Source organism: Pongo pygmaeus, chromosome 2, assembly GCF_028885625.2.
Source record: "Pongo pygmaeus isolate AG05252 chromosome 2, NHGRI_mPonPyg2-v2.0_pri, whole genome shotgun sequence".
NCBI classification, from domain to species: Eukaryota; Metazoa; Chordata; class Mammalia; order Primates; family Hominidae; genus Pongo; species Pongo pygmaeus.
In genome coordinates, this window is record NC_085930.1 from 92,208,158 (window position 1) to 92,220,951 (window position 12,794).

General features: G+C 38.2%; 1 long non-coding RNA gene across 1 annotated transcript in view; it reads right to left on the reverse strand.

Annotated features, from left to right (window-relative positions):
• Window positions 1-2,137: 2,137 nt before the first annotated feature.
• Window positions 2,138-12,794, reverse strand: part of LOC129032483 (uncharacterized) — a 31,682-nt gene continuing 21,025 nt past the window's right edge. The window contains exons 2-3 of the long non-coding RNA XR_008501368.1: window positions 2,798-2,947; window positions 2,138-2,494 (exon numbers count right to left, since the gene is read on the reverse strand). This is a non-coding gene — a long non-coding RNA (uncharacterized LOC129032483). The remainder of the gene's footprint in view (window positions 2,495-2,797; window positions 2,948-12,794) is intronic.

Here is a 12,794-nt window from a genome sequence, read left to right on the forward strand (position 1 = left end):
TATACAAACAATTCCATAGCAAGATGTAAGATCAAAAGTGTCCTCAAAGACCAATTGTAAGTAAAAAGGTAGAGAAAACTATGTAATAATTGGACTTTCTTTGCTTGATCTCCCAGTTACTAAGTTCTTTTGTAATGAAAAGTATAGAAAAATATTTCCTAATAGCTAAATTGGGAAAAATTTTTATTTCTCAGAAACACTACAGATGTACTTTTTATTATGCAAATGTTAAGAGTAGCCTGTAGGAGCTCCACAGTTTTGGAAAAACAGATTAATGTGTTTCTTAGGCCTTCTGTCTTTCAACAAATTGAACAGTCTGGAGTGTCAAATCGAAAATGAGAAAGGAAAAAAATCTGCTTCTATGAAGAATCATACCAATGAAAATTTAAGACCATGAGACCTATTGTTAAGAAATTTTAAGATCCTTTTAGTCTTTGAATTAAGAACATGTGTAGTTAGAGAAACAAACACAATATAATATAGCGCTCTAGAAAGAATTCATTTTAGGTCATTTATTTTAGAAATTGGAGAAAATCATTCACCTGTGAATGCAGGAAACCATTGTTAGTTGTTACTTTTGATATGAAAAAATTATAACAGTTTGAGAAAAAAAATTTAACAATTATCTCACTTGTATTGCATTAGTTTGACCTAAATTATCTGAAAGATCATTTTGATGGTGAAAAAAACATCTATTGAGACTGAGATTAAGTGTGTTTCCATATAGCTTATTTCAAAAATTGAGACAGATTTTTATAGAAACATTATCTTAACTTTAATGACAGAGATGTTTGAATTAATTTTTCCCAACAACTTGCTAAGATTTTTATAGCCTATGTGAGAGTAATAGAGAATGAGACTGGTAAGCATTGGTACCAGTAAACTCATTATAATGTAAAAGAATTTCACCACGGGAGGAAAATTCGGGGTGCAGCTGAGTTAACAGTTTCCACATCAATTTGATATGTTCTAATGTGTTAAAAAGGATGCAAAAACAACCTAAATGGATGAAGACAATAATATAATAATTTAGGATCTTGATTACTATGGGAAGATTGTGAGATACTTTGTCTGATAAGACACAATTTAAGTCAAAGTCACACATGTTTATTGGATGATTTTCCGGTGGAAAGGTTTTTAAAAATGAATCTTTTGTGGTCACAGAAAGAGCAGAAAATAGTCTTCTAAGATATGGTTTTGAGTTCTAACTTTGCCATTTATTAATGAGTTACTCATCTTCTCTGTGACTTTTCTGCTCCATAAAATTGTGATAATAATATCAACTGCAAAAGTTGTGATAAGGTTGAAATGAGATAATTTTACAATTTAATATGATTATAGATTATGTAATATATAAACATAATATAATTTATGTTATATATGAATGTAATATAATAATTGTCCCACATACAAGAGTATTCAATAAATGATATTATTATAACAATTTTCTATCAGAAACATGACACTTTAAAAAACTTGTTCTTTTTTTTGAGACAGGGTTTCACTCTGTTGCCCATGCTAGAGTGCAGTAGTGTGATCATAGCTTACTGCAGCCTTGACCTCCTGATCTCAAGCAGTCATTCTACCTCAGCCTCCCGAGTAGCTGGGACAACAGGCATGCACCACCACCCGCCACTGATTTTTAAAATTTTTATAGAGATGGGGTCTCCCTATGTTGCCCAGGCTAATTTTGAACTCCTGGGCTCAAGTGATCCTCCCACATCAGCCTCCAAAAGTATTGGGATTATAGGTGTCAGCCACTGTACCTGGCAGAAACTTTGTTTTACTTAAAAAATACACAGACTACCTTTTGAGTCAATTAAGTGTTGCACATGTTTTCTGTGTAATAACCAACTGCCCTGATTACAGGGGCTTACAAAAAATGTAAGTGTAAGATACAGTTACCAAATAGAGAAAAGGTTAATACATCTGTGAAGCAATCACTGTATTAGTTATCTATCGCTGCAAAATAATTTTTTTTTTGAGACAGAGTCTCATTCTGTTGCCTAGGCTGGAGCACAGTGGTGCGATCTCGGCACACTGCAGCCTGTGCCTCCCGGGTTCCAGCAATTCTCCTGCCTCAGCCTCTTGAGCAGCTGGGACTACAGGCATGTACCACCACGCCCATCTAATTTTTGTAGTTTTATTAGAGACAGAGTTTCACCATGTTGGCCAGGCTGGTCTTGAACTCCTGACCACATAATAAATTATCCCAAAATTTACTAGCTTAAAACAACAAACATTTGTTATCTCAGTTTCTGTGGGTGCAAGATTATGAAGAAGCTTAACTGGGTGGCTCTGGTTTATGGTCTCTCATGATATTGTGATCAAGACATTGGCCAGGGTTGCAGTCATTTAAAATCTTGACTGGGGCTGGAAGATCCACTTCCAAGATGGTTTGTTTACATGGTTTTTGGCAGGAGGCCTCAGTTCCTCATCATGTGGGCCTCTCCAATGGGCTGCTTGAGTGTCTTCATAACATGACAGCTTGTTCCTTTGTGGGGGAAAATAATAATACCCATAGGTTCATAACTGGAATGGACCTCTGTTACAAAAGACAGATTAACAGGAGAAAAACAAAGAAAAGTTTCTTAATGTATATATTTCACAAATGCATGGGAGACATCCAGGGAATGAATAGTTCTCAAAGAGGTGGCTTTGAATTCCAGCTTCTATAGCATCTTCAACAAAACAGTACATTTGTAGAGAAGTAACAAGGCAGAGGACTCTGAGTCTTAACAGGGAGCAACTTGAGAGGAAGGCAATCAAATGGCAGATAAAAGTTTGTTAATAATACTTGTTAATATTAACTCCTCTGGTATCATCTGGCTGTTGTCTTCCTCTGGTATCATCTGGCTATCTGGTATCATCTGGCTGTTGTCTTCCTCTGGTATCATCTGGCTTTTGGGTGACTGAAGCTGATGTCAGTGGTTAACCTTTGTTCTCCCTGGTAGAGAGCAGGGAAATCTATGTAAATGTATGTCCTGCTTTCAGACAAATAGAGGGAGGGTAGAGAGCTCTCCTGCATCTATTTCTTCCTAATAGTCTTCAGCTCAACAGTCTTTCAAATTTTAGGGAGGCATTTCTGGTCTCCCACACCCCAGAGGAAGTGTTCCATGAGAGAGCAAAGGGGGGACTGCAATGAATTTTATGACCTGATCCTGAAAGTCACATGCAGGTACTTCTGCATATTTTATCTGCAGAAGAACCAAGTCACTAAGTCCAGTCTACACTCAAAGGAGGAATATAAAAATATAAAAATTGTGGGACATTTTAAAACCACAACAATCAGTCTACAGGAAGTGTGATTTGATGTTGTGTGTTTTTTCCTTCAGTTTACTGTTATTTTGACATGCAATTGATAAATAAAGTGAGACTTAGGGTCTAAAAGACTGTGAGAGTTTAGTAGAGTTGGTAAGAGGTACTTCTTAGGTATCAGGGAAGTAAGAAGAGAGTGAGGACTAGAGTCTCAATTTGTTAAAATAACCAAGTCTTTAGTCTCTAAGATTAGAGAATCAGCAAGTTGTTTACTCACTCCAAAATATACAATAAATCCATTTTAATAAGACAAAGTGTACCTTCATTGATGACTTAAAAATAAAACCAGAAGCAGTTAAATGAAGCCTAGCGAAGCTCTAGAAAAAAGGCTTAGAGCATCACATCTAGGAGAAAGTCCTGGGATTATCTGTCACACATGGGATGGTTTTACAAAATTGTGTTTGACAGGTCGTTAAGGTAGGAAAGAAAATCTATAGGTTAAATGTCTCAAGGAAATATAAGTCAAATATTGATCAGCTGTACTAATCAAGGGTGTTTGAGTTATGCAAAAATATTTTTCCACTTGGCTCTGGATATTGTTATTTAGAGAATTCACCATTCTTTTTTTTTGCTCTAAATGTGTTCTGGAATTATTACCAGGAGATTGCTTTCCCAGATTATGCATGAGTTAAGGAGTTCGGGGTGGAGGTGAGTGGGTGCAGTGTGATACAAAGGGAAGCCAGCCTGTTCTTAATATTCACTTTGGATTTGCACTTGCCGTGGTTTTGTTTTCTATCTGTTGGGGTTGATGGAGAAGGATAGTTACATGTGTAGGCTCTAAGTTGGAAAATATTTTGGTATCAAGAAAAAGCATTCCATAACTATACTGAAGAACTAAACCCTAGGGGAAAATCCAGAAAGTGAAAAATAGACCTAAAGAGGAAAAGTTCAACTGTATGACTTTGGAAAAGGGTGTAATTTCAAACCTTTTTCTCAATTTGACTTGAATATGAAACATAAGGTGATGGGAGAAAGAGAGAGAGCAAAAATAGGAAGAAGACTGCCCTTCTGAATGAATTGAGATTTGAAAAGAAATGTGTGTGTGTGTGTGTGTGTGTGTGTGTGTGTGTGTGTGTGTGTGTGTGTGTGTGGCGTTAGGCCATTCTTGCATTGCTATAATGAAATATCTGAGGGTGGGTAATTTATAAAGAAAAGAGGTTTAATTGGCTCATGGTTCTGCAGAATATACAAGCATGATGCTAGCATCTACTCAGCTTCTTGGGAGGCCTCAGGAGCCTTTACTCATGGTGGAAATCGAAGTAGGAGCAGGCACTTCACACGGCAAAAGCATGAGTGAGAGAGAGTTGAGGGGGAGGTACCACACACTTTAAATGACCAGATCTCATGAGAATGGCCTCACCATTGGGAAGACCTCACCACTGAGGCAACCTCATGACTCAAATGCCTCCTACCAGGTATTTGAAAGACCTGCCCCCATGACTCAAATACCTCTTACCAGGCCCACCTCCAACACCTCCAATTCACCATGAGATGTGGCAGGGACATATATTCAAATTATATTATATACATATATATGTGTGTGTGTGTGTATATAAAGGTTATAATGCAAGCTGATCATACATATATGTGTGTATGTGTGTGTGTGTGTATATGTATATATATATATATACATATATATATATGAAGGTTACAATACAATGGTGAGGAAGAGGCAGGTGGACTAAAGTTGCTAAGAAAGAGGACGTCAACTCCATCCTTCACTGGTAGGGCTGACTCCAGTCTAGACTTTTCTTACAACTGTCTACATCTGCAGGCAGGGAAACCCTGCCTGGAACTTTGTTAGTGGGTCTGTTAGCCATAAATTTAGTGCATAAAGGCATCCAGTGGTAGATGAGATCTAATTTTGTGGTGGTAAACCACTGGCCTTGATGTGTCCTAATTGTGTTTGCAGTAAAATTGAAAACTATTAACAAGAGTGGGAAATCAGCTGAACGATCATAAATAATTGGTCAAATGAGTGGCAGTGCTGCCCAGTCAACAACATCATTTTTGTGGTTAATGGTGTTTAGGGAGTGCCCACTGGCTTCCTAGCATAAAAGAGGCAAAAGCTGTGATTCTGAGGGAATTATCAGGCCTGATTTCCTCAGGACTCCATTGCGCTTTCTCTGGGAGTGCCTGATTCCCTTGTGCCACTGCTACTGCAAAAATAACCTGCAACACTTCTGCTTCCCACCCACCTGCTTCCTTCCTCTCTCCTCATCTGAGAAACTTAATCCTCCCCTGCCAGCTAAACTTCAGTGCATAGGGCCAGTTCTGCCCTTGGACTGTGGGGAGGGGAGGAGCTCAAGGTCACTGCTAGAGTGTCTCAGTCTTTATTCTTTGACCCTGAGTCTCTGTCAAGTGATATGAACCACTGTACCGTATTGCCTCTAGCTTTGGGGTGCTGAGGAAACTTCCAATGCAAACCAGATTCTCAAGCCTAACAGTCATCCTCTATGCCCCTCTTTCTTTCACACTACACATCCAATCTATCAGCAGGTCCTGTTGATCCTACCTTTCAAACAGATTCCAGATCTGGCCGCTTCCTCCCATCTCCAGGGTTACTCTCCTATTTGAGTTATTGTTACCTTTTGCCTGGATAGGGGAATAACCTCTAATTTCATTCTTACCCTCTTACACAATCTGTTTTCCACATGGTGACCAGAATGAACATATATATATGCTTCATCACTTTCACTGCTTCAAAAATTCCTTGAAAAAAAAAATCAAGACTCATTATCTTGGCCTAATGTTTCTGTGAGTAGGCTCTGACTCGCCTACAGGATCTTTCTACCCCAGTCACATTTTTGTTTGTTTGTTTTTTTGAGACAGGGTCTTGCTCTGTCACTCAAACTGGAGTGTAGTGGCATGATTTTGGCTCACTACAACCTCCACCTCTCAGGTTCAAGCAGTTCTCCTGCCTCAGCCGTCCGAGTAGCTGATAGTAGAGGCACCCACCACCATGCCTGGCTGATTTTTGTATTTTTAGTAGAGATGGGGTTTCACCATGTTGGCCAGGCTGGTCTCCAGCTCCTGGCCTCAGGTGATCCGCCTGCCTGGGTCTCCCAAAGTGCTGGGATTACAGGAGTGAGCCATGGCACCTGTCCTCGGTCACATGTGTATTATTGCTGTGCTGTGAACAACCCAAGCCTACTCCATCTCAGATCTTTACTTGAGCAGTTCCCTCTGCCTATCGTGCTCTTCTTTAAGTTCCTGCATGGCTGGTTCATGTAACCACTGAGGTCTCTGTTCCTGTGTCATCTCCTTAGAAAAGCCTTTTTTGTTTGTTTGGTTTTTTTTTTTTACCATGCTATCTAAATAACATCTACACTGTGTCATTTTCTGCACCCTTACTCTGCCTGAATTTCTTCACAGCACTCATCGCTATCCAGTGGTGTATGTAACATTTATTTATTATCTGTCTCCCCTACTAGAATACAATTATGATGAGGGCAGGGACTTTGTCTTCCCCACGACTGTATCCCTAGAGCCTAGAATGGTGCCTAGCATATAATAACACTCAAAAAATATCTGTTTCAACCATGACTGAACAAATAACTTCTATAACGAAGTTGCTATATCAATCACAGGTGAAATTCGCACAGATTGTACTTTCCAGAAATAACCCCTACAATCTTCCATCCCACATGATTTTTTTCACACTTTGACTTTGACACTCCACCTATTGAGAGATGAGGTTTATGACCCTTCTGGATTTGGGCAGGTTTGTGAGCAGGCAGTAGAGGGACCCTGTTTGACTTCTGAGGCTATGTCATAAAAAGGTGCTGAAGCTTTCACTTGGTTCTCTTTAGATGGCTCTCTCTTAGAACCTAGACATCATTCAGTTAGGAAGCCCAAGTAGCCACATGGAGAGGCCACATGTAGGTGTTCTGGCTAATAACCCCAGCTGAAGTCAAAGATGGTAGCCAGCATCAACCATCAGACAGGTGAGTTAAGGAAGCTTACAGATGGCGATACCCCTCAGCCATTGATTCACCTCCAACATTCAAATCTTCCCAGACGAGACCCCTGACATTGTGAAGCAGAGACAAGCCTTCCTAGGAGTGCCCTTTCCAAATTCCTGTTCCACAGAAACCATGAGAGATGATTAATTGTTTTAGGTCACTAAATTTTTTGATTTATTACACAAAAATAGATAGCCAGAAAATAATGAATGAATAACTACCCTCCCTGTTTCCACCTGCCCATTGCTGAGGTGTGAATAAGATGGCAGAAGCTGGAACAGCCATCTTAGAGTCACAGGGAAGCTACCAGTAGATTATGGCAAAGTAACAAGAGGAGCCTGACTGTCTAACACCATAGAGCTTCCCTATCAGTTCTGAGTGAGAAGAAATGACATTCTGTTTTGTTTATGCCTTTTAAATATTTGGGTGTTTGTTATTCACTGCAGCAGCTAGAGCCTATATCCTGTCTCATACAATAATCATCAATATTTTGGCCAGGCGTGATGGCTCATGCCTATAATCCCAGCACTTTGGGAGGCCAAGGCAAGAGGATCACTTGAGGCCAGGAGTTGAAGACCAGCCTGGGCAACATAGTAAGACTCTGTTTCTGCTAAAAGTTTTAAAAATAATAATTTGCCAGGTGTGATGTTGTGCACCTGGCCCCAACACTTTGGGAGGCCAAGGTGGGAAGATCGCTTCAGACCAGCATGGGTGACAAAGTGAGACCCCATCTCTAAAAAAAAAGAAAGAAAGAAAGAAAAAACTAACCAGTCATGGTGGCGTGTACCAGCTACTTGTGAGGCTGAGGTGGGAGGACTGTGTGAGCCCAGGAGTTTGAAGCTGCAGTGACCTGTGATTGTGCCACTGCACTCCAGCCTGGGTGATAGCATGAAATTTCAACTCTAAAAAAAAAAAAAAAAAAAAAGAACCACCACCACCATTTTAAGTGCCTACTACGTGCTAGGCTCTGTGCTTTACATATGTTATCTCATTCGATTCTCATTACAACAGGTGCTCTCAAGATTCCTATTTTGCCAGAAGGTAAACTGACCTCAGAGATGGCAACTTAGCCATGGCTTAGTTTGGATTTGAAGGCAAGTCAAAGAGGTTTGAGAGCCTGAACTCTTTGAGTTCATTTTTCTGCCTACATGAATACAGCTCAAACTTTCTTTCAGGGAAGTGGGAAGTAAGCCTGTAAAGAGAGGAGACAGAGGAATAACTGCCAGCAATAACTGCTTTGGCACTGAAGGGCAGCTCACGGGTCCTAAGATGCACAATGTTTTTTCTTAGCCATGGTTGCATATATGAATAATCATGTCTTCTTCAAACCAGAACAACAAAATACATAAATTTACAAGTAATCTGCCTCAGTGTAAATATCTTTGCCTTTCTTTATCACATACTGTTGCTGGTATTTTCCATATATATAGATGTGGATATCAAAATATATATATTCACATGTGTGCATACACGTGTATGCCTGTACACCACCTCTCATGGTGTTGCCTGTTGCATCTAGGAATACTGCAACTCAGTAACTGCTTATAATTCAAAATCTAAAAACAATTCACTCCACAGGAAAACTATTAGAACTGATAAACAAATTCAGTAAAGTTGCAGGATACAAAATCAACATACAAAAATCAGTAGAATTTCTATAAGTCAACAGTGAACAATCTGAAAAATATATTTAAAAATTACTCCAATTTATAATAGCCACGCATAAAATGAAATACCCAGGAATTAACTTAACCAAAGAAGTGAAAGATCATTATAATGAAAACTATTAAACAGTAATGAAAGAAATTGAAGAGGACACCAAAACATGAAAAAATATTCCATGTTCATGGATTGAAAGAATCAATATTGTTAAAATGTCCACACTACCCAAAGCAATCTACAGATTCAGTGCAATTCCTGTCAAAATACCAATGACATTCTTTACAGAAATAGAAAAAACAATCTTAAAATTTTTTGGAGCCACGAAAGGCTCAGAGTAGCCAAAGGTATCAAAAAGAACAAAACTGGAGGAATCACATTACCTGACTTCAAATTACACTGCAGAGTCATAGTAGCTGAAACAGCATGGTACTGGCATAAAAACAGACATATACGCCAATGGAATAGAACAGAGAACCTGGAAACAAATCCACACACCTACAGTGAACTTATTTTTGACAAAGATGCCAAGAACATACACTGGAGAAAAGACAGTTTCTTCAGTAAATGGTGGTAGGGAAACTGGATATCCATATGCAGAAGAATGAAACTAGACCCCTATTTCTCACCATATACAAAAATCAAATCAAAGTAGATAAAAGACTTAAATCTGAGACCTCAAACTATGAAGCTACTACAAGAAAACACTGGGGAAAATCTCCAGGACATTGGTGTGGACAAAAATTTCTTGAGCAATACCCCACAAGCACAGGCCACCAAAGCAAACATGGACAAATGGAATCACATCAAGTTAAAAAGCTTCTGCACAGCAAATCAACAATCAACAAAGTGAAGAGACAACCCACAGAATGGGAGAAAATATTTGCAAACTATCCATCTGACAAGGGATTAATAACCAGGATATATAAGAAGCTCAAACGACTCTATAGGAAAAAATCTAATAATCTGATCAAAAAATGGGCAAAATGTTGAATAGACATTTCTCAAAAGAAGACATATAAATGGGAAACAGGCATATGAAAAAGTGATAAACATCATTGATCATCAGAGAAATGCAAGTCAAATCTACAATTAGGTATCATCTCACCCCAATTTAAATTACTTATATCCAAAAGACAGGCAATAACAAGTGCTGGCAAGGATGTGGAAAAAAGGGAACCTGTGTATACTGTTGGTGGGAATGTAAAGTAGCACAAACACTATGGAGAACAGTTTGGAGATTCCTCAAAACACTAAAAATTGAGCTTTCATATGATCCAGCAATCCCACTGGTGGGTATATGCCCCAAAGAATGGATATCAGCATATTATAAAGATATCTGCACTCCTGTGTTTGTTGCAGCACTGTTTACAATAGCCAAGATTTGGAAGCAACCTAAGTGTCCATCAACAGATAAATGGAAAAAGAAAATGTGGTACATATACAGAATGGACTACTATTCAGCCATAAAAAAAAGAGACTCAGTCATTTGCAACAACACAGATGGAACTGGAGATCATCATGTTAAGTGAAATAAACCAGACACAGAAAGACAAATACTTCATATTCTCACTAATTTGTGGAATCTAAAAATCAAAACAATTGAACTCATGGAGATAAAGAGTAGAAGGATGGTTACCAGAGGCTGGGAAGGGCAGTGGGGGGCTCAGAGGGGAAGAGGGAATGGTTAATGGATACAAAAATTGTTAGAAAGAATGAATAAGACCTGCTATTTGATAGCACAACAGGGTGACTATAGTCAATAAAAACTTGATTGCACATTTTAAAATAACTTAAAGAGTATAATTGGATTGTTTGTAACTCAAAAGAGAGAAGCTTTAGGACATGGATACCCCATTCTCCATGACGTCCTTATTTCACATTGCATGCCTATATCAAAACATACTATGTACCCCATAAATATATACATCTACTGTGTACCCACAAAAGTTAAACATTTTTTAAAAAGTAAACATAAACAAAGAATAAAAATATTTATAAAGAACAATTCAACACAACCCTTTTATAATTCTTTTTTTGTGATTAGGCACAAATGAAATAAGAAATATGAAATCTTTTTGAAAAAGGAAATCAAAATGATTCTATTCATGCCTGGGAAATATTACAAAATAATGTCACCTATGTTTTCATGAGAGAGTCAGATAATCTCAGTTAATCTTAAATTAATCCCAGTTAATCCTAAAGGTAGGAACTATTATCCTATTGTAGATTAGGAAAACAAGGCACAGAAAAGTTCGATGTTTTTCTAAAGGTCACACAGCAAGGAGTCCTTCTATGTAACTGCAACAGAAAGATGAGGAATAGACTGTTAATTGCTTTTCAGTGTGAATAAATGTGTTGCATAAATTCATATTTTATTTATTGCGTTTTCTACAGTAAAATATTGGAGATGATATCTTAATTACAGTTAAGATATAACATCAAAGATTTTCTTGCTACCTCTTTTTAAAGGAGGTAAAACGATCTGAATATGATTTAGTTAAATGAAATCTACATGGCAAAGCTAACTAGCTTCCAATGTTTGAAAGTTGCAAATTACATAGAAGCAGTCTGAAGAGTATCAAAGTGAATTATGAAATGATATAAAATAAGGAAAAACCAGTCACCTTCTGGGAGGGAAACTCTTATTTGCTGTACCTAATTAGGAGAATCTGAAGCAAGAGTTATGAGAGTTGGGTGGCTGAGGGCATATCAAGGAAACTAGACTCTACAGTAAATGAGAAAGAGTTGCAAGGCCCAATCTCTTCTCAGATGTGCAATGGATTAGCTCCTTAGCCTTCCTGCCTCTTCTTGAGCTTTTGTGGTTCTATCTGAAGACATAAATGTTTCATGTGAACTTGGCTTACATTTGGCTACAATGCAAGATTTTCCTTTATTGCTTTTAATAAGAACTCTGAAGAGCACCCCAGACTTTTCTGATTTCATTCTCACCAGGTATACACTGTTTCCAGAGTCTCATGAATTCCCTCTAATTTTCATTGAGTCCGTTATGATGTAAAGACTATGAGTTGCTTTTGTGAAACCTGAAGTGGTGTGTGTGCGTGTATGTATTTATGGGAGTATTTCAGCAACAAACTACATCATAGAGACCAGGCATCATTATCAGTACTCTCAAGTTTAAATGGACTGATGCTTTTTTATTACATGTTCTACTTCTCCTCGGTTCTAACATGTGTCCAGGCATTAATGGCATCAATCAGTTGTTTATAGAACAATAAAGAACAGTTACGGATGAAGCTCAGAAGACAGAATTTTCTTGGATTGACTATTACATTATATAGTTAATAAAATGTACTGTAAAAGTTTAAATTTCATCAACTGTAGGCTTTAAATCTGGGTCAGGAATAGTCCAAAGTAAAAAGGAAAGCTGGTACAAAATTGCTGGCTACAAATTATCTAAGATATGAAAATGAATTTAGAAACAAAAATCTTGCTAAACCTTTCTGTAGTTAAAAATGTTGAAGATTGTAATCCTAGCACTTTGGGAGGCCAAGGTGGGTGGATCACCTGAGGTCAGGAGTTTGAGACCAGCCTGGCCAACATGGTGAAACCCCATCTCTACTAAAAATACAAAAATTAGCTGGGCGTGGTGGTGGGCACCTGTAATCCTAGCTACTCGGGAGGCTGAGGCAAGAGAATCGCTTCAACCCAGGAGGCAGAGGCTGCAGTGAGCCAAGATTGTGCCACTGCACTCCAGCCTGGGCGACAGAGTGAGACTTTGTCCGAAAAAAAAAAAAAGAAAAAAAGTAAAGACCACACTTTTCCAAAGTTTGTTTTATAAAAGAAAATAAGTTGCAGGTTTAGAACTCTACAATTTGGAGGATTTTGGGA